The sequence below is a fragment of the Tenrec ecaudatus genome, chromosome 15 (assembly GCF_050624435.1).
Source record: "Tenrec ecaudatus isolate mTenEca1 chromosome 15, mTenEca1.hap1, whole genome shotgun sequence".
In the NCBI taxonomy this organism is placed as follows: domain Eukaryota; kingdom Metazoa; phylum Chordata; class Mammalia; order Afrosoricida; family Tenrecidae; genus Tenrec; species Tenrec ecaudatus.
This window is the reverse complement of record NC_134544.1, coordinates 88,815,434-88,841,066: the sequence shown is the minus strand read 5'-3', so window position 1 is coordinate 88,841,066 and position 25,633 is coordinate 88,815,434. Positions and strand designations below refer to the sequence as shown.

Here is a 25,633-nt window from a genome sequence, read left to right as displayed (position 1 = left end):
GGTATAATTTTCTCTTTTTTTCCCTCCCTTCTCCATCCTCCCTTCCTCATGAATCATTTATCAATCATTTTTGTTATTATTTTGTATCGTACAATGTCCTTTGTGTCTCTTCACCCACATTTCTGTTATTCGTCCCCTTAGGAGGGGGTGCTATATATCCAACCTTGTGATGAGTTCCCCCTTTTCCCGCCGTCCCGGGCCATCCCCCTACTCTCATGATGTAGCTACTCCCACTACTGTTCCTGAGGGGTTTATCTGTCCTTAATTCCATGTGCCCAGAGCTCTTATCTGTACCAACGTGTGTTCTCTGGTCTAGTCAGATTTGTAAGGTAGAACTGGGTCATGGTAGTCCAGGGGGAGGAAGCATTAAGGAACTAGAGGAATGCTGTGTGATTCATCTGTGATATACTACACCTGGAACCATTCCTTCCTTATAACCCTTCTGTGGGGAGATATGCAATTGATATCCAATTGTCTACAGATGGGCTTTGGGTCTCCACTCCAACCCCTCTTGTTTGCATCGATATAGTTGTTTGTTTTAATCTTTTGATACCTGATACCTGTTCTCATTGACATCTCGTGATCACACAGGGTAGTGTGCTTCTTCCATGTAGGCTTATTTGCTTCCCTGCTAGATGGCTGTTTGTTTGACTTTAAGCTTTTAAGACCCCAAATGTTGTATCTTTTGATAGCTGGGCACCATTCACTATCTCCACCACATTTGCTTATACACCCATTTTGTCTTCAGCAATCGTGTTGGGAAGGTGAGTATCAGAGTACCAGGTTATCAGAACAAAGTGTTCTTGTGTTAAGGGAGGCCTTGAGTAGAGACCCAAAGTCTGTCTGATATCTTAATATTTAACATATAAATACATGTACATTGGTCTCTATCCCTTTCATTAAACATTAATATATTTACATATATACATGCCTATAGTGATACTTCTGTAAATAGCTTTTGCCTCCAATTTCTTTCCTCTACTTCCTTTCACCTTCCTCCTATCCCACAATCATGCTCACCCACCATTTGACTCTTGGTAATTCCTCTCGGATACATTGCACTTGCCAGGCATTATACACCCTCCTGTTCCCTGATCTGTGAGTTTGTTGGCTCCCCATTCCCCCTCTCCACCACTTCCTCTGCCCTGTCCCCCAACACAGCTCCCACTGCTGGTTACATTGTTTTCTCTTTGGGATTGTTCATCCTGCTTATTTTATATAGAGACATAGGGCAAAAGAAAAGCAAAAATAAACAAAGCAAAACGAATACTTACCTGGCAGGGGAGATACCATGATCACGAAGGTGGTTTTCCCAGGGCGAGGTTTATTCATCCATTGCATTCCGGATGTGGTGACCTCTGCGATTTCCCCAAATGTGGGAAAATAGACTGCATCATTTGTGGTAGTGGGGGACTGCAGATCAGGTCTGATGAGGTGCCAAGCCCTGTCCCCCAAGTCAGAAGTCTATTTTCAGGATTCCTTGGGGACTTGGTTACTTTGCTGCCCTGTTGCACTTCCTTTGATTTCACCCCGCGGTGTCTGGGGCAAACTGGGCACACTTTCTGCACAGTGTCTCCAGTGCTGTCCCCAGTAGCACTAGGGTTCAGCGAAGGAATCCCATGTCTCCTGGTGGGGCCAGCCACACGGTCCTCTGTGTGGATTGGCTGCTCCAAGCAGGGATGTCGTCCCCAGGGTTTGGTGGGCCATGATGAGATTCTCACTCTCACTCTCACTCTTGCTTGCTCTCTCCCTCATAGTTTGGGTCTGGACCTCATCGTGTGGGTCTGGACAGATCAGCAAAGAGCAAGGTTCTTGAGAAGATTGATTGACACAATGGCTCCATCAGTGGGCTCAACCCTGGCAATAATTATGACGACGGCACGGGACCGGGCAGTGTTTGGTTCAATTGTACATTGGCTATGGGCTGGAAGCAATTCGATGACACCTAACAACACAGAGCAGATCATGAATCCTGTGTCCTAAGACATCGCTGGGTGGGTTTAAACCACCAACCTTTCAGACATGTGTGTACACTTCATCATTTGCATCATGTAGAAACCTCAGTGGCCCTGAGTCTGATTATAAAATCTATCCTTGAGCTTTATCAAAACTCTGGTGCTGGGGGCACCTGTCCGGGTCTTTTTCCCTCCATAAGGCACAGGCGCTTTTACTGCAGGTGAGAATATTTCCTACTTTTACAATACCACTTTTGAATTTGGAAACACCAGGGAAGACTACAAAACCAGTAAATAAAAATGGAGAGATTATCTAGGAACACAGTGAGACAGAGCAGAATCCCCAAACTGAAACCATCTACAACTGGTCCTTGGCCTGATCCTGCGCTCTTCGGGTCCTGAGCGCCCCCTGGAGTCCAGTCTCTTCCCTGCAGAGGAGGTTTGTGTCTGGGCTCTCACTGACTTCCCACATTGTGTCACTTACATTAATGCATGATCATTTCCTCGACATTCATGCTCTTTCTAATCATCTGCAGAAAGAGAGTGTTCTTAGAGTTGTCTCTGGAGATGGTGAATTGACGCTTTGCTCAGTCTGTGTATAATGTAGTCCCACCAGAATAACTAATGTATACAACCCACTGCAGGCCCTTCACTGGAGCCTGATGGGAACAATGCATTTCACAACTATTGAAGGTGAATCCAGACGCTGCACAGGAGAGTCTCCGAGACACCCCACCACCACCACGACTTTCTCAGATCGCCCCCAGATGGTGCTCACACTGGACACCTACAAACACAGAAACACCACGATTAGAGGACACATACACAAACAAATGTACTCGATATTAAACACACACAGCAAGGGTCTACAATGATTACCATGTAAAATGGACAAAGATTGGTGCAAAAGTAGTTTTGTGTATTTGTATTATTAATAGTTATGATATGTATTGATTGAATTTTATATCCTGGATGGCTGTATTGGACTGAACAAAAAATGAAAGCACAACAGAACTGTGGGATTCAACCGAAGAGAACCTTGTGGGCTATTTGTAGCAACAACCAACCTGTATAGTGTCAAAATCAAACTGACGTTAATGACCTCATTTTGCATCTAATGGAATTAGAGAAAGATGAGTGTGCCACCGCCCAGGTTTACAGGGGAAGGGGTAGGGGTGCCAGGAAATAATTAATATAAGATCTCAAGTAAATGAAATAGAATGAACACCATCAGTAAGTCAATTAAACAAAAACTGACTCTTTGAGAAGATGACCTCGAGTGATAAATATCCAGTTTTCATGATCATGACAGAAGAAAGAGGATGCAATTCTGCATGCTTTCTGAACAACCTCATGCCCACAGCTGTATATATCACAAAAATGGAGGGATTTCTTGGATGGCAAGAAAACCAATAATGTTCCTATGCAAGAAACAAACGATGGCGCCGGTCACCATCATCATGGGTATCTACATCTTAAGGGGGACGAGAGGCTTTTTGCTGGATCTAACTTGGCAACCTTTGCTTCTTTGGACTTAAGCCAATGGCCTGCCATCTGACCTGCCCATTTTGGACTCATTTTCCTGTCTAGTCACAAACCTGACCTGCCAACCTGCCTTTCACCCTTCTCCGCAGCCTGTGGTGTTCCTGCCCATCCTGGGTTCGTTAGCCCCTGAAGTGTAACTTCATGTAATTTAGTGGCAGTGTAATTTAGAGTCAGAAAGGGGAACTATGATTTTGGTTTGTGATCATTAAGACTCCTTTAACCTGTGAACACATTTTTTAGAGTACTGACTGCATAGCAGAGTGGGTGAGTTTGATCATAAGCATTAGATAGATATTTTATTTATTTGTTTAAAAGATAATTTGACTGGGGGGCTCTTACAGCTCTTATAACATTCCATATATCAATTGCATCAAGCATATTTGTACATATGTTGCCATCATCATTTCCAAAACATTTTCTTCTTGAACTCTTGGTATTAGCTCTTCTTTTTCCCCTCCCTCTCCCACCATCCCATCCTCTTGAATTCTTGATCAATTATATATTGCTTTTATTATTTTATATCTTACACTGTCTCTTGTCTCCCTTCACCAACATTTCTGTTATGTATCTCCTTCGGGGGTTGGGGAGAGCTATACAGCCAACCTTGTGATGGGTTCCTCCTTTCTCTCCCTCCCTCCTCCCCAACCATTCCCCTCTCCTCATATTGCTACTCCCATTACTGTTCCTAAGGGGTTTATCTGTCCTGAATTCCCTGTGTCAAGAGCTCTTATCTGTACCAATGTGTGTTCTCCAGTTTAGCTAGATTTGTTAGGTAGAACTGGGGTCATAAAAATTAAAAAAAAAAAAAAAGAGGGACGAGAGAGGATTCATTGTGAGCTCTCACACCACAAAGGTTGGTGTGTGTAATGTAAAGCTTATAGAGTGAAAACTACTTACAAACTCATATATAACAATAAAGTACATGTCTCAGAGCTCTGTTTTCCCTTGAGAGTGCTTGTGCTTCTCTGAGTCTGAGGGAGAATTCTTGCCCATATTCTCTACTCATCTGCTTCTAAATATCAGAGGACATGAAAATGCAGCTCTCTGCCACTGATAAACCAGTCAGAGCCCCTGATGTGGGAGATCTCAGAGGACAGTCCCAGTCTCTGGGGTCTCTGGTGTTACCATTTCTGCCCAGAAGCTAGTCCACAAGACTCATAATGAATTTTACACCAAACGTGGCATTCATTCTGGCCATTTTACATGGTAATTGTTGTACACCCTGCTGCTGTGTGTATAATTGTGAGTGCATTTGTTTGTATGTGTGCCATCTAATCACGGTGCCTCTGTGTTTGCAGGTGTCCAATGTGAGGTGAAGCTAGTGGAGTCCGGGGGTGACCCAAGAAAGCCTGGGGGGTGGTCTTCATGAAGTATTCAGTGATTTCTTCATGAAAGCGAGAATCGAGCAGGGCCATGTTTTAAGAACTAACTATTCTTGGATTGGGGCAAGAACTAAGTAGGAGCCCAAAATCCATATGCTAGCCCAGGGGTCCTCAAACGTTTTAAACAGAGGGCCAGTTCAAGGTCCCTCAGACCCGTTGGAGAGCTGGACTATAGTTTAAAAAAAACAAACAAAAACAACTATGAACAAATTCCTATGCACACTGCACATATCTTATTTTGAAGTAAAACAAATGGGGCAAAAACACCCGGTGGGCTGGATAAATGTCCTGGGCGGGCTGCATGTGGCCCACGGGCCATAGTTTGAGGATGTCTGTCAGCTAGCCCATGGGTTTAATAACTCTGATTTACTTTTGCGGTCATGTTATGATAAAACCAAAACCCCAAACAAACAATAACAACAAAAACACACAAAGAGCAGAAAGAAACAAAAAAGCAAAGAAACAAAAGAGAAAATCATTGTCAATCTTCCTCTAGGGTATAAGGCAATTGCACTGATAAAATTCAGCAATTTATTCAATGACAGATGTTTTCCCCCAATCTATGGGCTCTCATTTTGCTCTCCTGATAAAATCATTTTTTAAAATTAAAAAATAATTTTTGTTATTGTATTTGCAATACATAATTTTGTTGAATACTGCCAAAAATGTTACAAACTTTTAATCCTCATTGTATACATTAATGAAATGAATTTCAGAGCAGTTAAGTATCTTGCATGTGCTTACATAACTTATAAATAGCGTGTATGAGATTGAAAACTAATGCATTCTGATTCTAAAAATTATTCTCCTAACTTCCAAGTCTACATAACTAAGCTGTCAAGGCACTTCTGGCGAAGTTTCCTTATTTATTTATTTTTTATAAATTATTTTATTGTTCTTACAGCCCTTCTAACTGTAAGAAGAGTTGATGTATGGAATGTCAGAAGAGTTCTTACAGCTCTTCTAACATTCCATACATCAATTGTATCAAGCATATTTGTGCATATGTTGCCATGGTTTCCAAAACATTTTTCTACTAAAGCTCTTCTTATAAAACCCTCTTTTTCCCCCTCTCTCCCTCTTTGATCAAATATATATATCTCCTTTGATCAATTATATATATATATATCCTTTGATCAAGTATATATATATATGTATATGTATATATATACATACAATTTTTTTAGTAAGCCTTGCAAGTGCATGGCCTCAAAAAATTAGTTTATGACTCAGAATTGTTCCTCTCCATGGAAATCTTTAGTAAAAGGCAAAAGATTTATACGATCTGAAGAGAAACCAGAGTATGCTCAATTATATTTTGTTATTGTTAATTTGTATCTTACACTGTCCGTTGTCTCCCTTCACCCACATTTCTGTTATCATCCCCTTTGGAGGTGGGGCGGCTATATATCCAGCCATATGATAGGTCCCCCGTTTTTTACCCTTCCCCCTACCTGATCATCCACCTAGCCTCATTACATCACTACTCTCATTATTGTTCCTGAGGGGTTTATCTTTCCTGAAGTCCATGTGTCGAGCGCTCTTAGCTGTACCAATATGTATTCTCTGGTCTATCCAGATTTGTAAGGTAGAACTGGGTTACGGCCTTGCGGGTAGGGAGCGAGTATTCAAGAACTAGATGAATGATGTGTGATTTGTCGGTGCTATACTGCACCTGGGTTGAATCATCCCTTCCTTATACTACTTCTGAGGGTGTGGGTGGTATCCAATTATCTACAGATGGGATTTGGGTTCCACTCCAACCCCCCTCTCTCAAATCAATATAATTGTTTGTTTTGGATCTTTTGAGACCTGATGGCTGATCCCATCAACACCTCATGATCACACAGGCTGGTGTGTTTCTTCCATGTGGGCTCATTTGCTTCCCTGCTAGATGGCTGCTTGTTTGACTTGAAGCCTTTAAGACTACAGACGTTATATGTTTTGATAGCTGGGTACCATCCGCTCTCTTCACCACATTTGCTTATGCACCCATTTTGTCTTCAGCAATTGTGTCGGGAAGGTGAGTATCAAAGAGAGCCAGGTAATCAGAACAAAGTGTTCTTGGGTTAAGGGAGGCCGTGAGCGAGGCCCAAATTCCATCTGCTATCTTACACCTTTTCATATAAATATATGTTCATTGGCTTCTATCCCTTTCATTATAAATTAATATATTTACATATCTATAGACCCATAGCTATACCTCTATAAATAGCTTTTGACTCCTATTTCTTCCCTCTATTTCCTTTCACCTTCCTTCTATCCCACTATCATACTCACCTTCCATTTGGCTCTCAGTATTTCCTCTTGGATACATTGCTCTTCATAAAACCCTACTCGGGATTATACACCCTCCTCACCACCAATTTTAGATCTCTTGTTTTTCCCTTTGTCTATGAGTTTGTTGGCTCCCCACTCTCTCTCCCCGCCCCATCTTCTTCCATGTCCCCCCTGAACTGCCGGTCCTGTAGTTTCTCTTTGGGATTGCTCATCCTGCCTATCTTATATAGACAGACAGAGGGTGGAAGAAAAACCAAAACATAATAAAACAAAAACAAAGCAACAACAAAAAATAATAGATAGTTCCAGGTCTGTCTGCTGACCCTAATGTATTTTTTCCGATCAAGTCTGAAGAGGTGACAAGCCCTGTACCCCAGGCCAGAAGTCTATTTTCAGGATTCTTTGATGACTTGGTTACTTTGTTCCCCTTACTGTCCAGGTACACTCCCTTTGCCTCTCACCCCACTGTGCATGGGGCATATCAGGTACACTTTCCTGCACAATGTCTCCAGTGCTGTCCCCTGTACTGTTGTGGGTCAGTGATAAAATGTCTTGTCTTGTGGTGGGGCAGGCCCTACGGTGCTCTCTATGCTCCGAGCATGATGTCGTCCCTGGGGCTTGATGTGTCATGATGAAGTTCTTTCTCTCTCCCCCTTAGTTCGGTCCTGTGTGGTCTGGACAGAGCCACCTCTCTCCCCGGGCTATATCTTCAGTGTTGTCCTCTGTATTGCCTTCTGGGGAGACGGTCAACATAGATCGACTTGGGTTGTTCTTACAGCTCTTATAACAATCCATACATCAATTGTATCAAGCATATTTGTACATACATTGCCATCATTATTTACTAAACATTTACTTTTTATGGACACCTTAATATCACTTCCTCTTTTTTCTCTCCCTCCCCCAACACCCGCGTGACTCTTTGATAAATTATGTATTATTATTTTCTTATCTTACACCGACCATGTCTCACTTCCCACAGTTTCTGTTGTTTGTCCTAGAGGGGGTGTGTGTGGTTTATGTGTCAATCATTGTAATCAGTTCCCTCTTCTTCCCCTCCTCTTCCCACCCTCCCACCACCCTCCTGATATCGCTACTCCCATTCCTTTTCTTGGATTCCGTGTTCATGGGCTCTCATCTCTTATATGTACCTGTGCACATGCTCTGGTCTAGCCCGCAGTGAAAGGAAGGACTGGAGTGATGATAGTGGGGAAAGAGGAAGCATCAAGGAACCAGAGGGATATTGTGTGTTTCATTGGTGCTATTTTGAGCTGTGGTTGACTCATCCCTTTCCTTGTGACCCTTCTGAATAGATGTCCTATTGTCTACAGATGGATTTTGTGTCTCTGCTCTGACCAACCTGGCATTCTGTGATGCTCACACTCCCAGCACAATTGCTGAACACAAAATGGGCACATAAGCAAGGGTGGTGAAGAAATCGGATAGTGCCAGGCTATCAGAAGATATAGCATCTGGGGTCCTAATGACTTGAAGTTAAACAAGCAGCACTCTAGCAGAGAAGCAACTAACCCACATGGAAGAACACCATCTGTGCTATCATGAGGTGTCCACAGGATCAGTTGACAGGCAATAGAAAACCCCAAACAAATAAAAAACCATATTGTTGAGAATGAGGGGTCACGTTTATGATATCATTTAAAATACCATGGCTTGGGTCAGGTACACCATATTCCTCAAGGTAATATTTTTATTATTAAAATTTTAAAGATATATTTTGCAGCAGATTCACCAAACGCAATATGTCATTAAGTTCGGTTTGAGTTGATTTAGTTTAGTCTAGTCTAATTTGATTTAGTTTAATTTAGGACCCAATTGCAGTAAAATCCTGAAGAACTTCATTTTTTACTATTTTAAGTGGGTAAATACATAGAACACTTAAAATGCTTATGTAGGAGATGTTTGTTTCATTTTCCTCATTAACTTTGTTCATTAAATCATTTATTATAGTGGTATCAATTCAGGGATATTAATTGTATCCTTTACATTTAAAAAAATTATTTTATTGGGGCTCATATAACTCATCGCAATCCATACATACATCAATTGTGTAAAACACACTTATACATTCGTTGCCTTCATTCTCAAAATTTGCCTTCTGCTTCGGTTCCTGGAAGCTGATTTTCCTTTTTATCCCAACCCCTTTCCTCCCCACTCACCCCTCCTGTATCCTTTATATTTTTATACAATTCTAAGTTATATATTTTATTGTTCATAGTTGTCCAGATTTTTGATGTATTGAGAACATTTTCATTTCATATTAGGCATTTCCAGTTATGTCTTTTACAATGACACTCTGCAATTTTTCAATGATGTATAATGATTTCATAACTTGGGGACACATACCCATGGTAATGACCTTTATAAAACAGAAAACATTGCTGTGTGCACTTTATTTTGCTTTTAGATTTACAGTCGTTGATCACCTGAAAGTTACTTATGTTAGTATGCTGCCCTGTACCACCCTCAGAGTTGTTCTATTCATTTCAATAGGAACATTTTTAATAGAGTTTTGCTTTCCATCTTGAAATGCCCTAATTATTTTGTAATGTATACAATTATATTAACTCTGTTGTAAAGTTTTATCTTATATTTGAAATAAAAATGTCATATTTCCAACCTGGCAATAACAAGTAGAAGAATTTAACTGCTGTTAACTTACATACATCACCTATTGAGCACCAATTCTCAAGAGTCTTGGCAAAGAGTGCATTGGGAGGAATGGTTGAGGAGTTGAAGCAGGCCTGAACTCAGTCTTACAGATATCAGCATTTTGGGATGCTAGTTTAGCGGTTGATTTTCCTTCTTCCCTCTTTTCATAGATTCCCTGGTTGAGTAGTGGTTATGCATTGGGCTGCTAGCTGCAAGTTCAGCAGTACAAAACCACCAGCTATTCCATGAAGACAGATGAGGATTTCTACTCCTTTAGAGAGTTACAGTATCTGAAATACTCAAGGACAGTTCTTCTCTGTCCTATAGGGTCACTTTCACTTGGCATCTATGCAATGTCACTGAGTTGAGTTTGGTATATTTCAACTTATGGATAAAAGCACTTTATAATTACTGTGCATAGTTTATGTAGCTTTATTTTTAAATGATTTGAGGAGAATGGCAGCTTGATTATATTATAAAATTATATTCGCTGTTGTGAAAAAGCTGCCAGATTGTTCTAATGTGACGGTAACATTTGGTAGTTTCTGGCACTCTACATCCTCACCAGTCTTTCATGGTATCAGTCTGTCTTTTGAAGCAGAAGCACAATAGTAAACTTGCGTTACTAATTTATTGACCATTTAACTTGCAATTCTTAATGATAGTTGATGGACCACGACATTCCACATGCTTGCTTGCTAACTTTGAAGACATCAGATCAGATCTCCCCATTTCATCAATTTTGTAATTCGGATTTTAGCTAATTATGTAGTGTCTTTCTTTGAAAATCATTCAGAATGTGGCACTCCTCAACAGCTCATCATCTTCTATTCCTGGATGACATTCACGGAGTATAGAGCCCAGCCACTTTAGTAAACTATTTAATCACTGATGCTCAAGAGGGTCTTCTATTTAAATATAAAAACAAAATCATTTAAATGAAATATTCCCCATATAGTTGCACACTCAGGATAAAATATAGGCCCCATGTGCTGAAGCGAGATCTTTGCTTTAACCCTGGCATAACTCCCATCTTGCAGCCTTAGGCAGCATGAGAGAGTATATGTGGGAGTATATATGAGTACAGTCTCAGAAGCTGATGTCTTACCCAGCAATAAAGATTGGCAAGGAGGCACTGCATTGGCCAGCATTAGACCTTCTCTTTGATGCCAATGTTTTCATCCCAAAGTCATGAAATAACCAAGTAGTTGTCATTTTAAGCTGCAAAGAACTATGCCTGATTTCTCTACAACAGTAGAAAACTGGATAATTTTGATAGCCCTTTCATTGGGCCCCTATTTTTCTACAATTTCCAAGTTCCAAAAATTGGAAAGTTCTGTGGGTATATTGATTAAATTACTGACCATGATTTGGAGCAGTGGGAAAAAACAAAAACAACATATGGATTATAGAGCCCAAGCAACGCTTCTTCAATGTGGAAGGAAACTGCCAGCATATACGGGTACTTTGTAGTACACGTGATAAAAACGTCATTTACAAAGGGTTACTGTGGGAGTTATATAATCATTTGTCAATTTGATGATTAAGAATGTAGGGGTGGAGTCTAGCCTGTCAATCAGATCATAGCCAATGCGGCTTCTGTGTGGGCATGGCCTTCTCATGAGAATTCTGGGAAATCCAGTATTTCATCCTTGGAGGCAGGAAAGACTCTTTCTCACTACTTCACAGCTTGGGAGACACCGCAGCTGAGAGGACAAATTGACCCATCCCGTGCAGCCCTGGGTGCTGGGGAAGCCATTCCGAGACCCCTGCCAGAGCTGTTTCCAATGACACTGGATGCAAAGACTTGCTACCCACTGGCCTGTGATCTTCTAAATTCGGCATCATTGCATGTGTTTCGTGAGTATGAAGAGGACTTTATAGATTGCTGTTGGACATATAGGCTAATATCAGACTTATGGACTTGATCTGGGCTGGGCTGGGCCATTTTCTCAATGTTCAATTGCTCTTGTATATAAATCTACTTCTTATACACACAGAGATGAAAGTGACCTGGACTGAAAAAAAGAAAAGAAAGAAAGTGACCTGGACTAATGAGCAGAGATGCACGTAGTCAGAATCTTAAATTGTTCAGACACCCACCAACCCCAGATGCCATGAGATGGCAGGCAGTCTGCTGCAGTGACTGGGATCAAGTGATTACATTCCAGCCTACATGAGAGAAAATACTCAATTCCGTGATCTCCAACTGACAACTGGGAAACTGTCCTGTGCTTGAATCTCGGGATATTGACTAAACCTCTGGGTTTTTGTTTTTTACCAAATCATTACTTATTCCCCTCAGCAGAATCTGCTCAAGAGAAGCCATGTGAGTTCCACTCTTTAATTGTATTTCAACCTTTAAAAAATTAGAATACATTAGAGATTATACAGTGGTTAGAAGTAAGGAGGAAAATGGATGAGGTCAACCCTCGGTCTGGAACTTTTTGCAGACATTGATATGAGGGATAAAAACGAAGTGGAAATCTGAATGGGAAATAAACTTTAAAATAGCACGTTCAAAGATAGTGCCACTGCTTGCACTGTCAAAAGTATGGATAATTTTCCAAAATGGATGAATCTGTAAGCTTGGTTAATTAATTCAAGGTGAGATCTCTGAGCAGTTATTCAGTGGCCATGCATAACTCGAGAGACTGAGCAGGAATGTTCAGGCTTCAGAAGCACCCATTTCACCTGGGGAAAGGCCACTTCAGTGTCCATGACAAGCCCTAAATGTGGAGGTAACATTCTACCCTTGGTCTGGGAAAGCCAGCACATCTTCAGGCAGTGCTGTAGCTCCTCTGGAAAAGCAGAGTTGTGGGCAAAGACGCTGTTGCTCTGTGTTCTTCTGTGCCTGGTGACAGTTCCCCAAGGTGAGGGTCTCAGATAGCAAAGCTGGTTTATGGGGCCTGTGGTGAGTGCATGTGACTGACAGGAACTTCTCTCTTTATTTCTAGGTGTACTGTCCCAGGTGCTGCTTCAGGAGTCTTTTCCAGGTCTGGTCAAGCACAGTCTATTGTTCTCCCTCACCTGTATGGTCTCTGGTTACTCCATCACCAGTAGCTACTGCTGGAGCTGGCCCCTGGGGAAAGGTCTGCAGTGGTGGGGCCACATATGCTATGGTGGTGATACATAGTATCACTCATCCTTCTGAAGTCCACTCTCTAATCACCAAAGACAATTACAAGAACCAGTTCTCCCTTTAGCTGAGTTCCCTGACTATACATGACACAGTCCTGTGTTATGTGCAAGGTACACATTGTGGGGACTCAATGTGAGCCCAGACACAAACCTCCCCTGAAAGGGAGGCAAAGAGCAGCAGGAGGCACTAAAGACCCAAAACATCACAGGTCCCCGCCCTAGAAAGGCACAGAGGAGCAATCAGGAGGATTTCCTGTTGGAGTCTGCATGTTCTCTAACTGGCTCTCAGCATCTCCAGCGACAGATTTCACTTTTCATTTCTTCCCTACATTTTCTAATCATCACTGCTAACTTGAAAGGAGGAACTAGTAAACTAGTAAACTCTGCTTGCAGTAGAAATATATACATGACTCTGACCCTTCATTATTTTCCTAAATGACCCATTTTTTTTGACAAGCAGATTATCATGATCATTCTCATCCTACCTGTCACGTAAAAACTGTTGACAATGAATGGAAACACAGGCACATAGACACTCATGAGTGCAATGCATGGTTTAAAATTCCTTGAGCTCCAAGGATATAGAGTATTTATATTCCAAATGTGTTGTGAAGGCACTATTTGTTTTTTTAGCATTAATTTTGGACTGGTATGTTAGATTAGGTGTTTTTCTTTTCTTAAAAATCATTTTATTGGGGGGCTTGTACAACTCTTATCACAATCCATACATCCATCTATTGTCTCAAGCACATTTTTATATTTGTTGCCATCATTTTCAAAATATTTTCTTTCTACCTGAGCCCTGGGTAGCAGCTTCTCATTTTCCTCCTCTCATTCCCCCACCCCACTCCATCATGAACCCTTAATAATTTATAAATTATTATTACTTTGTCATGTCTTACTCTGACTGATGTATCCCTTTACTCACTTTTCTCTTGTCGGCCCCCTAGGAGGGGTTATAGGTAGACCATTGTGATCGGTACCCCATTTCCCCGCACCTTCACCTTCCCCTCTTGGTATAGCTACTCTCAATATCGATCCTGTGGGATTTATCTGTCCTGGATTCTCTGTGTTTCCAGCTCTTACCTGTACCCGTGTACACGCTATGGTCAAGCCAGATTTGTAAGGTAGATTTGGGGTCATGATAATGGGGGGTAGGAGAGGAAAGTTGTATGTTTCATCGGTGCTATACTCCACCCTGACTGGCTTGTCTGCTCCCAGCGACCCTTCTGTAAGGGGTTGTCCAGTTGCCTTCAGATGGGCTTTGGGTCTTCACTTTGCACTCCCCGACAGTCACAATGATATGATATTTGTTCTTTGATGCATGATACCTGATCCCTTTGACACCTTGTGATCACACAGACTGGTGTGCTTCTTCCATGTGGACTTTGTTGCTTCTCATCTAGATGGTCACTTGCTTATCTTCAGGCCTTTAAGATCCCAGATGCTATATCTCTTGATAGCCAGGCAATATCTGCTCTCTTCTCAACATTTGCTTATACACCCAGTTTGTCTTCAGAAATCATGTTGGGAAGGTGAGCATCATGAAATGCCAATTTAATAGAACAAAGTGTTCTTGCATTGAGGGAGTACTTGAGTAGAGCCCCAATGTCCATCTGCTACCTTAATACTAAACCTATAAATATACATACATAGATCTATTTCCCCATCATCATAAATATATTTACATATGTACATGCCGGTATTTAGACCTCTAGAAATGACCTTTGCCTCCTAGCCCTTTCTTCTATTTCCTTTTACTTTCCTCTTGTCCCACTATCATGCTCAGCCTTCATTTGGGTTTCAGTAATTCCTCTTGGTTACATTGCTCTTGATCAAGCCCTACATCCTCATTGCCATAGATTTCAGATAACTTCTTGTTCCTTTGTCCCTGGCTTTGATAACACCCATTTTTTATCCCCTGTCTCCCTATGTCCCTCCCCTGGAATCATCATTCCTGTTGTTCTCCTCCAGATTAGATGGTTTTCATTAATAAGTATAATTCAGTGCCATTTTACTTATGGGTAATGTTTGTTTAATCAACACTACATACACAAACTTTTGTATCTTATTTCTTCTTACGTAAACTTCTGGTAGTTTTTTACCTTGCAGCATTGCATTTAATTTGAACTATAAATTTACTAGTAAACATTTATTTAATACCCTTTAAAAAATTAAATGTATTAGGACAAAATTAACATAAGTACATTCTTTTTATCTGTATCTCCCACCCATCAGTCAGTTCTAGTACTGTTATGAAAACACCCCTTTGTTTCTTCATTTTCTGGTGACTTGAATACTGCTTTGGTTCTGGAAGCTATAATATTGTTCACTGTTGGAGAAATTTAATGGCTTTCCTTTAGTAAGACAGTCTAGGAAGAACTCTTGATGATTTCTCTTCAAAAATTAGCTAATGGAAACTTTACGGGTAGCAATAGAACATTATCCAGTATGCTGCTGGAAGTTGAGCCACCAGTTCAGAATATTTTCAAAATATAACATGGAAAGTGCTGCTTCATCAAGGTAAGGTTACCCTTAGTGACATGGATGGAGAAAGGGTTTCAGGACTTTCATTGCTGATGCTATAGCACTAAAGTGAGAAGCTATAGTATAAATGACAACATTATGGGCATTCCGTAGACTTAGAGAAATACCAGAAGGAATGACCCACTCTGGGACATCAAGGTGAGTTGGCACAAAGAATTCCACAGAGACAATGTGGTGAATTCTGCATTATTGAGCAGTGATAGAAGTCTTCAGAACTTGTGAGGAGTCTTTTAAGGTGCAGCCATTCACCTGTCTCTTCCCCCAAACAAATTAGAGTCGAGATGACCACAGACTAAATCCAGTGGAATAGCGTGGATACACTGAATCCAATGAAATAATGCACCACCCATAAATCAGCCTACAAAATCCTGAGGCCAGAAGAAGAAGATGCTATCTGGCTACCATTATCGACCTACCTAAAAGGGGTCATGAGAAATAAAAAAACAAACAAACAAATAAATAAATAAAAGGGGTAAAGGTTCACACTTCACATTAGGGATGGGTTAACTAAATGTTTGCAGGCTAATAAAATGTTTGCAGGCCAATTATAGCATGCTAACTTTTAAGATAATAATTTTGTATCTCCCACATATAAGGTCATAAATATAAAAATGACCCTTCAAAAGATACAACAAAAATATTTCCCTACCCTTACCTTAGGAGGCCTGGATAAAGTGGTGAAATATGTAGAACACCATTTTAAAAAGACAAGGCTTACTGGTTGGAGAGAGACTAGTGGAATCCGTGAGCGATTAGACCTCAGTAAGCCTTCAGGCTTGGGACATATCTCATTCCAGTTGCTCAATGTTTCACTGAACCGTAGATAGCATGGTGAGAAATAAACAAACCACTAGGGAACACACACTCAGGATGATTGACCATTTGAAAAAAAAATGGCAGCATTTATCCAAGTACAAAATACTCTGCCAGAGAAGTAGTAAAAACAAAGTAATACAAATTGGAAGCCAGGGGGTAAGTGGGAGAAGTGCTATTGTATTATGGGGATTACAATCAATGACATAAAACAACATGGGTATGGATTTTTGAGAGGAAAGCAGATTTGCTCTGTTAACATTCCTCCAAGTCAAGGTAAAAACTAAATAACACAAGATGCTAAAGAAATTAATGTCTATAAAATAAGACTGTGGAATTATGAAATATGCCTCCAATACACTTGGAATTTCCATAAATCACTAGAATGCTGAATATTGATATCTTGGGTATGCAAAACTTTAAGTGGATGTTTAAATGGATTGATGTTTTGGGGATCCATAATTCTATGGTTTACTGTTTCTGGAATGAAAAATTGAAGAAAAAATGATCTTGTATTCATTATCCAAATCATTTCATCCTGAAATACAACGTTCAAAGTCAGTGAAAAGTTAATATCCATAGGCTGCCAAGGAAGACTAATTTAAAGTTTACTGAAGTTTAAGATGAAAAAATGAAAAAATTTAATGAACTGCTGCAGTCTCATAATTAATTAATAATTAATCACATGAAAAATCAGGAGTCATAATTAGGCATAATTAATCACATGAAAAATCAGGAGGCACTATAATTTCCATGAGTGATTGAAATACAAAGTTTTTAGAAAGTTGTCACAAAGTTTCAAAAGTTGAAAAATACAGCTTTGTTGATTGGATATTAGGGATTGCATGATAGATAGAATTCTTCATGACAAGTAATTTATTAATCACAAGCCTTACTTTTAAATACTCCACCACATGAATATGCAAACAATCAGAGATCTACTAGATCAAATATGAGTATGTTGTGTTTCCTGAAGGATCGTTTAACTAGCATACCCTCCCCGACAGAAATGCTGAGGAGACAGCTCTCACACCATGGACTGGATCTTGAGAATCCTCTTCCTGGTGGTGGCAGCTACCGGGAAAGAAGTCACCGGTCTCAGGGAGGAGGAAGTGATTGTAGCTACTCTAGATTGATTTTGTCCACCTGTCTTCACTCAACAGGCAGTGACTCTGAGGTCCAGCTGGTCCAATCTGGTGCTGAAGTGAAGAAGCGGGGTGCTTCAGTGAAGATCTCCTGCAAAAATTCTGGACACTCACTCACCAGTTACCTTATTGACTGGGTGAGGCAGACCCCTGGACACAGGTTTGAGTGGATGGGAGAGATCTACACTAGTAATGGTGGAACAAGATACCCACCAAAGTTCCAGAGCAGAGTCACCATGACCAGGGAAACATCCATAAGCACAGCCTGCATGGAGCTGAAAGGTCTGAGTTCTGAGGACACACCATGTATTACTGTATGAGGGGCACTCAGTGAGATAACCCAGTGAGACAGCTGTGCTGGGCTCACAGAAGATCGTCAACCAAGGTACAGGCTGCCAATTTTTTCAGATGGGTAATCAAGAGAACAAAAAGAAAACCAACAAACATGTATTTACTTAAATTGTTTGAGACAGTGCCCAATGCATGTTCCCCAAAATCAAAATTTAGGGAGGCAGGAGAGGGATGAAGGTCCCTTACTGATTTATTTATTTTCCCATTGTGTAGAAGAGCCTAGCATCCAGTTGGAGCCAGTGAGCTTGGTAGCAAAGCAGATTCAGTATGCAAGGGTTTATTCCAAATAAAATGTATATGCATATGTTTGGTCAATCAGTGGATTGCTGCAAACAAGTTCTCTAAGCAATACAGTTGTCTTATTTTCCTTAGAGAGTCTTTAAAAAAGAAAGAAAGAATGAAAAGCACGGTCTGTGTTTTGTACTGTGTGGAAGAAAAGTATTTTGAACCGAAGGCTATTATCGCGTATTTAAGAAACTCAAGGGGACATGAAACTTTGGCTGCTCGATATAAAATAGTGGTTTTTAGATGAATTGAGCATTTTAAGGAAGGTCTTGAAGATCTCAAAGATAGATTCCAAGTAGAGGTCAGATCAGAAGTTTATGGAGAATGGTGGGACTGCTTTTATTTTTGTTTGTTTACTTATTGTTGTACAGGTTATATCTTGTGTCATTTCTGGGTGGGCATATGGTTGTCATGGGGCTAAGGATTAATCCTGCTAAGAAAACTGAAAATTGCATTGGTGAGAAAAATGTCAATGATGATTGACTTTACATCACAACACAAATCATGTCAATGCTTTGAGAGTAGTAAAGGTTATCCTAAGAAATTTTATTGTAAGAGACTCTGCCATGTTGGGTGAGCTGAAAACTGTCCAAATACCTATTATTAGGAGACTGTATAAAGAAACTCTGATACATACACACAATAGAATACCATGCATTTCTGAAAAACAGGGATGGCATTATGAAACACCACATGATGTGAAGGGACTTGGAAATCATTATGCTGCGTGCAGTTAGTTGATCACAAAAGGACAAATATAGTATGTGTCCACTAATGTTTGATGGACACCAAGATGAAGGAAGACTTTTACCCTCAGGGTGTGCAATAGTCTGAGCTGGTCTCCCAAGCAACAAGATAGAGAGCCTGCCAAGTGCTCATGGGACATAAATCACCTGCTTTATGTGTACGTGTTAAAAACCTCTCTGACAAAGGACATTTCATCTCAACTGGGGTCAGATTTTCAAGCAGGGGCTAGAAGATCATTCAATTGCTGCCATACAACATTGTGCTAAGGTCACTCAAAATCAGTAGACACATCTACAATACTGGATTGAGACTATACTTGTGTAGTCTTGGGATCCAATCCCAGTAGCCACAAAGTCAAGGGAATAGAAAACAATATTGGCTAAATGTGTGTTAGAAACATCTGCAACTTAAATGGTCTTGAATAGAAATTATATGACTTTGGCTACAAAGGATTATCTTCCCAAGCGACTACTGGCATTGGAGCCTCTGCTCATTTGGTTAACTTTGCCGTAGTTCTCAACCTGTGGATCATGACCTCTTTGGGGAATCGAACGACCCTTTCACAGGGGTCACTTAAGACCATCAGAAAACACGTTATGATTTACATTATGATTCATAACAGTAGCAAACTTACAGTGATGATGTAGCAACAAAATAATTTTATGGTTGGGGTCAGCGACATCATGAAGAACTGTATTAAAGGTCGTGGCATTAGGAAGGTTGTGAACCACTGCTTTACAGGAGCACATCGAGTAGTGGGAATTTCTTTAAATAAAAAATACTATGGAACAAAAGGTCCTGTTCCAGGCTATTCTGTTCCAACAGCAGTACATGGCGTTATAACAGCGTGGGGGAAAGACCATGAAAAAGATGCATTAAAAATCATAGTAACGCAGTTTTCATTAGTGCCTGTATTTGCAGTCGGCCATAGCTATGACATTTTTAATGCATGTCAGAAAATATGGGGTGAAGATTTGAGACATGTAATAAAATCAAGAAGTACAGAATTGCCACTAATAATCAGAACTGACTCTGGAAATCCTTTGACACTGTATTTAAGTTTGGTCCATGTTATAGAGAATTCAAAGGGTTACAAGTTACTGCCACCTTACCTAAGAGTTATTTAAGAGAATGGAATAGATATTAATACCTTATAAGCAAATTGTATAAGGGGTGAAAGGAAAAAAGGGGAGTGTTGAAAATATTCCCTTTGTTTCTGGTGGAACTTTGCTACAGAAGTTAACAAGAAATCTCTTAAAATATTCCTTCAAGTGTAGTTATGTGGTAGCTTATATATTTAAATCCATAGTTCTATTGGATCAAACATAATTGTACAATTGCTGCCATCATCAACTGTGATACCTTCATATCAGCTCCCCCTATCCACTCCCAGCCCAACCCTGCAACCCCCAGAACCCTCAATATATATGTATATTTTGCTGTAACTTCCACCATCCCATGCATCCTATCACCTGAAATTCTGATGTTTGTTCCCTTTGAGTGGTGTTATGCAGTCACCATTGCTGTTAGTTTCTCCCTCCCCCACCTCCCCACTTCCCCCGAAAAGACCTGCATGGGACTTCAATGAACCAGAAGGTAGGGAGAGGCTCCGAATTTATCGCCAGGTTCTCATGCCTGATTTCTGAGTGGCAGCAAAAAAGCCGCCCAATTTGACCAAGGTGGGTAATGTAAGTCAAGGTCCCCAGGAAAGTCTAGCTGCATTCTTAGAACGCATCATGGAAGCTTTTAGGCTGTATACCCCATAAACCTGACATCAGAGGAAAGTAGGGCTGCAGTAATAATGGCTTTTATTAATCAAGCTGCACCAGATGTCAAAAGAAAGTAGAAAGGCTGGGGAAAAAATTTTAAGGATTTGTCGGAGGTGGCAGTGAAGGTCTATAACAATAGAGAAACCTCAGAAGAGAGGAAAGAAAGACAGCGGATGGAAGATCGAAGGTTCCAGGCAGGAGAAACCAGGAAGATTACAAGGGAAATTGCCCAAGTATTAGTGGCAGCTACTGCAAGTGAAGAGGGAGAACAAGGGAATGCGTTAATAGAAATGGGAGGCCTAGACTAGGAAAAGATCAGTGCAGCTACTGCGAGGAAAGAGGGCACTGGGCCAGAGATTGTCTCAAAAAAGAGCTTTTGAAAGGAATGATATGGTGCTGGCATTGCCAGGAGGATGGACACCAGTTTGACAGGTGCCCCAATCTTCATAAGCCAGCATGTCCCCTATTTTTAAGGAAGGGGGAAAAAGGCAGGACCTAGAATGAGGAACTCGGGGTTCAGAATCACTCCCCGAGCTTAGGGTACCATGATTGGTGGAGAGGAAACTGGTTGATTTCTTGGTTGACACAGAGGCAAAACACTCGGTCCCCACCCACAACAATGAAAAACTGTCGTCTTGTACCAGCTGGGTGCAAGGTGTCACAGAGACCAACTGGTACTGATGGACTTCTACGCGCAAAATGGACCTCAGCGTGGGTCAAGTAAGTCAATCGTTCATGCTCATCCCAAAGTGCCCGACACCCCTGCTAGGAAGAGATATTTTAACCAAGTTAAATGCCCAAATATACTTTAAAACGAACAAGTCTGCTTGGCAGACTAAAAAAGACACTTTTAACTACTCCACACCACCAACCAGGATGAATATCAGTACTCACAGTAAAAAGAAAGATTCATAACTGCTAAAAGAAAAGAAATAAAGAATAAGACTGAGGTGATGCAGCCACTGGAAGCTGTAACACTGCCAAAAGCTGTGGCAGTGGTGCACACACCCAGCCATCAACAAGGAGACTCCATGGAAGCTAAGGGCCATTGTGCCGCAGACAAGGAGGTGCAAAAGGCTGCGGTCCAAGAAAGGGAAGGAGATGGACCTGTAGAACCAGGTGGGCAAGTATGCCTTGTTCAATTTTCTTTTCCAGGAAAGGGGTCCTTTCCACATGTGCCTGGATACACAGCTGAAGAACTTTGGGTCAAACAAGAGCTGTAAGCCCTAATAGAAGAGGGCTCACCGTGGCTAAAAGCCCAGAACAATCTTATCCTCCCGGCTGAGGTGGGACGCAAGAGATGCTGTACAATTTACACCGTACTACTCATTTGGGGGAAAAGATGCTACAATTGTTGCAAACTGCCAAACTACAGTTCAAAGACCAAGGACTGACTGCAGAACAGCTGGTGAGCCAATACCATGTCTGCCAAGAAATGAAACCAGGTAAAATTATAAATATGCATCAAGGGGCTAGAGAAAGAAGTAAGCAACCTGGGCTACATTGGGGGGTGGATCTCACTGAGATCAAGCCAGGCAAATATGGTTACAAGTACTTGTTAGTCCTCATTGAGACTTTTTCAGGTTGGGTAGAAGCTTTCCCAACTAAAAGAGAGACAGCCCTGATAGTAGCAAAAAAGGTGTTAAAAGAAATAGCTCCAAGATATGGAATGCCTCAAACAATTGAATCCGACAATGGGCCTATTTTTGTAACCGAGGTCGTTCAGAATTTATCCTGGGCTCTGGGGACAAATTGAAAACTGTATTGTACATACAACCCAAAAAGCTCTGGGCAAGTAGAGAGAATGAACAGAACTTTAAAGTAGACTTTGACCAAATCAGCCTCCAAGACTGGCGAAAACTAGGTGACTCTCCTCCCGTTTGCTATATTCCGTGTGCGGAATTCCACCATGTTTGAATTGACACCTTTTGAAATTGTGTATGGTAAACCACTCCCCATTATCCCTAGAGCATTCAATCTGCTCTATGCAGGCCTGCTGAGATATTAGGGGCTATGCAAGCCTTGCAGAGCAGACAGGCCAATGTTTGACCTACCATTCAGGCTGTTAACCAAAATGCTATTGAGCAGGCAAATGCAGCTGCAAGTCAACATGAGCATTTGCCTGGAGATTAGGTCTGGGTTCGAAGGTTCCATAGCAAAAATCTAGAAACCAAATGGAAGGGGCCTTATCAGGTTGTTTTAACCTCCCCTACAGACTTAAAGGTGGAGGATGGGATAGCTGCCTGGATTCACCACAGCCATACCCGCCTAGCAGAGCCTCTGGAAAAGGTGTGGACGGTAACTCAGCACCCCACCAATCCCCTTTGGGTGCGCCTCAGTAGACTATCATGATCCTGTGGCCTGTGGCCCTCTGGGTGTTCCTCTCTGCGATTATCAAGGAAAATGAGACTATAACCAACATGAACCTTAGATTCACACCTGGACTCTAAAAAATGTAGTCACCGGTGACATTCTGGCAACAGTAAGTAAGACACATCCAATAACTGCGATGCGGTATCTTGAAATATTTTTCAGCCTTGAACAGCTCTGGCAAGAGAGAAGGATTGGTCCTGCCCCCCGAGTGGCATGGCATGTCGGGTATAGCACACCTTTAAATAATAAACTGGTCATGAGGAAACAGGGGTTTCATGTGTGCCCTATGACATGGCCTCAGGGCACTGACAGAGCAAAGTTGTGGGGACGCAGCCTGCAGCAGGGGTCTTCCAGTAAAGCATGATGGCCCTATTGTTCTGAATGGGCTTGTGTAACCACCAATGATGGTGACTGGAAATGGAGTTCTAAAGAAGACTCTGTGTCAATAAAATTTGTGTCAAGTAATAGTGCTGATGCCAATAATACCATAAAAATCACCATCCACATCACTGGGAAACCTGGATCCGAGGAATAATGTGGGCCTTCCGAAGTAATAGCCACCCCAGTACCAAAAGTCCTACATACTGTAACATCAACGGCTGGTCCAGAAGACACGCAGAACAGGGTTTATCTCAGTTCTCCTTTGTTTGATTTAATAGTATCAACGTATAATGCTTTAAACAGTACTAACCCAAATGCTACCAAAAGTTGTTGGCTTTATTATAGTATAGAACCCCCATAATATGATGCCTTAGCTATAAACAGAATTTTGGTCCAGGAGGCTGATGCAAGTTGTGACTGGAATAGCCGTAAGAAAAAAAGTTTCACAATAGAAAATGTTCAAGGAATTGGAGCGTGTGTGGGAAAAATTCCAAAAAAATATGAGCCCTCATGTATAAACATAAATTCTCAGGTCAACCAAAGCAGTAAGTGGATAATTCCTACTAAAAGTAGTTTGTGGATATGTTCAAATTCCTACCCTTCCCCTTGCCTGTATACCAAGTTGTTACACTCCACCAATGCTACAGAATTCTGTGTAAATATAATTCTTTTCCCGCGGGTTATTTACCATTCGTGGGAAGATGGATGCTTACAATGGTCAAACCAGCACTACCAGAAGGTTAAAAGAGAACCTGTCACTGGTTTTTTTTTTAAACATTTTATTAGGGGTTCATACAACTCTTATCACAATCCATACATGTACATACATCAATTGTATAAAGCACATCCACACATTCCCTGCCCCAATCATTCTCAAAGCATGTGCTCTCCACTTAAGCCCCTTGCATCAGGTCCTCTTTTTCTGTCACTGTTTTAACTGTTGCTCCGTTACTCAGAGTTAGCGCTGCTGGAGCGGGCATAGAAATAGCTGCTCTAAGCAACCAAAATAATGGACTGACCCAGTTCTAGAGTTTAATTGATGAGGATTTAGCCAGACTAGAAGATGCAATAACGCATCTAGAAAAATCTGTAAGCTCTCTTTCTGAGATAGTCCTACAAAATTGTAGAGGGTTAGATTTAATTTTTCTACAGCAAGGAGCAGTGACCACCCCCCCACCCCCCACCGATTGACCAGTCAAGAAAACATGTGCGAAACTGCTTGCCAACCACCACTGGACAATGCTGGCACCAGAAGTTTTCTCTAATCAATTTAAAGAACAGCAACACTGGACTGCCCCCTGGCCCTGGCCCCATAAAAGCCCAGTGAACAAAGAACTCAGGGCTGATTCCCTTTGGCTGCTGGGTCCCCACTGTGTTGGGCAGTGGAGGGAGGGAAGCCCTAGCTAGAGCTAGCAAATAAACTCCTTTTGCTGCTTTTGCATCTCAACTGGTAACAATTCTTCCATGCGCCCAAGGTGAGCTCGCATTCCCTCCCCCAATCCAACACTCTGGGATGAGAATTATATTACAGTTGAGTCTCAAGTACAGTTTACTCAACAGATAATAGGATAGATATGTGAGGTTTGCTTGAGTGCCTGGGAAAAGATAATTCCATCAGGAGAGAGAAAGCCAAGTTGCATGGCTATAAGACAGCGGATTGATGAATCCTATGCTGACTTTGTGTTCCAAAAGTTCTATTTCCAAATGTGTAAAGAATGTCCAGGCAGTAAGAGACTTAGTGCATAAGCTATCTTATGATTTCTCCAATAAGCGTTGTAAAAATACCTTCCACAGGGAACAGGGCACTCTGCTAGATTATCTCAGGATATGCAGGAATGTAGAGACAGAGGAATACAAGGCCGACCTCATGGCAGCTGCACTGGCAAATTATATCAGACCTAGAAAAAAGTGTTTTAGTTGTGGGAAGACAGGTCATCTTCACAGAGAGTGTAGGCAGAGCAGGCTGCGGCCTATGTCAGTGCATGGGCCAGGGACATCAAGTGGGTTTAATAGAACCTGAACTCTGCCCCGCTGTAGGAAGAGAACTCATTAGCCAAGACTTCCCAGTGGGGAAATAGTGGAAGGAGCTTGATACAGACCCTGCCAAGCAAAGCATGGGAGGCAAGGTGTCTGCCTGCCAGAGCAAAGAAGAGAGAAACTGCAGGTATCACCCAGCTTCACAGCAGGAGACCAGACCTAACCAATCTTGCAAAAGCCCAGGCTCTGTTTTCCCTGCTGTTGTTTTGACT

At 41.4% G+C, this 25,633-nt stretch overlaps 1 non-coding gene and 1 pseudogene across 1 annotated transcript; one reads left to right on the top strand and one right to left on the bottom strand.

Annotated features, from left to right (window-relative positions):
- The first annotated feature begins 1,266 nt into the window (after positions 1–1,266).
- On the top strand, positions 1,267–1,454 carry LOC142428232 (U1 spliceosomal RNA; annotated as a pseudogene).
- Positions 1,455–6,071: 4,617 nt separating this feature from the next.
- Positions 6,072–6,187, bottom strand: LOC142428283 (U5 spliceosomal RNA). The gene has a single exon (XR_012780209.1). It is a non-coding gene; the product is annotated as a U5 spliceosomal RNA (small nuclear RNA).
- Positions 6,188–25,633: the final 19,446 nt, after the last annotated feature.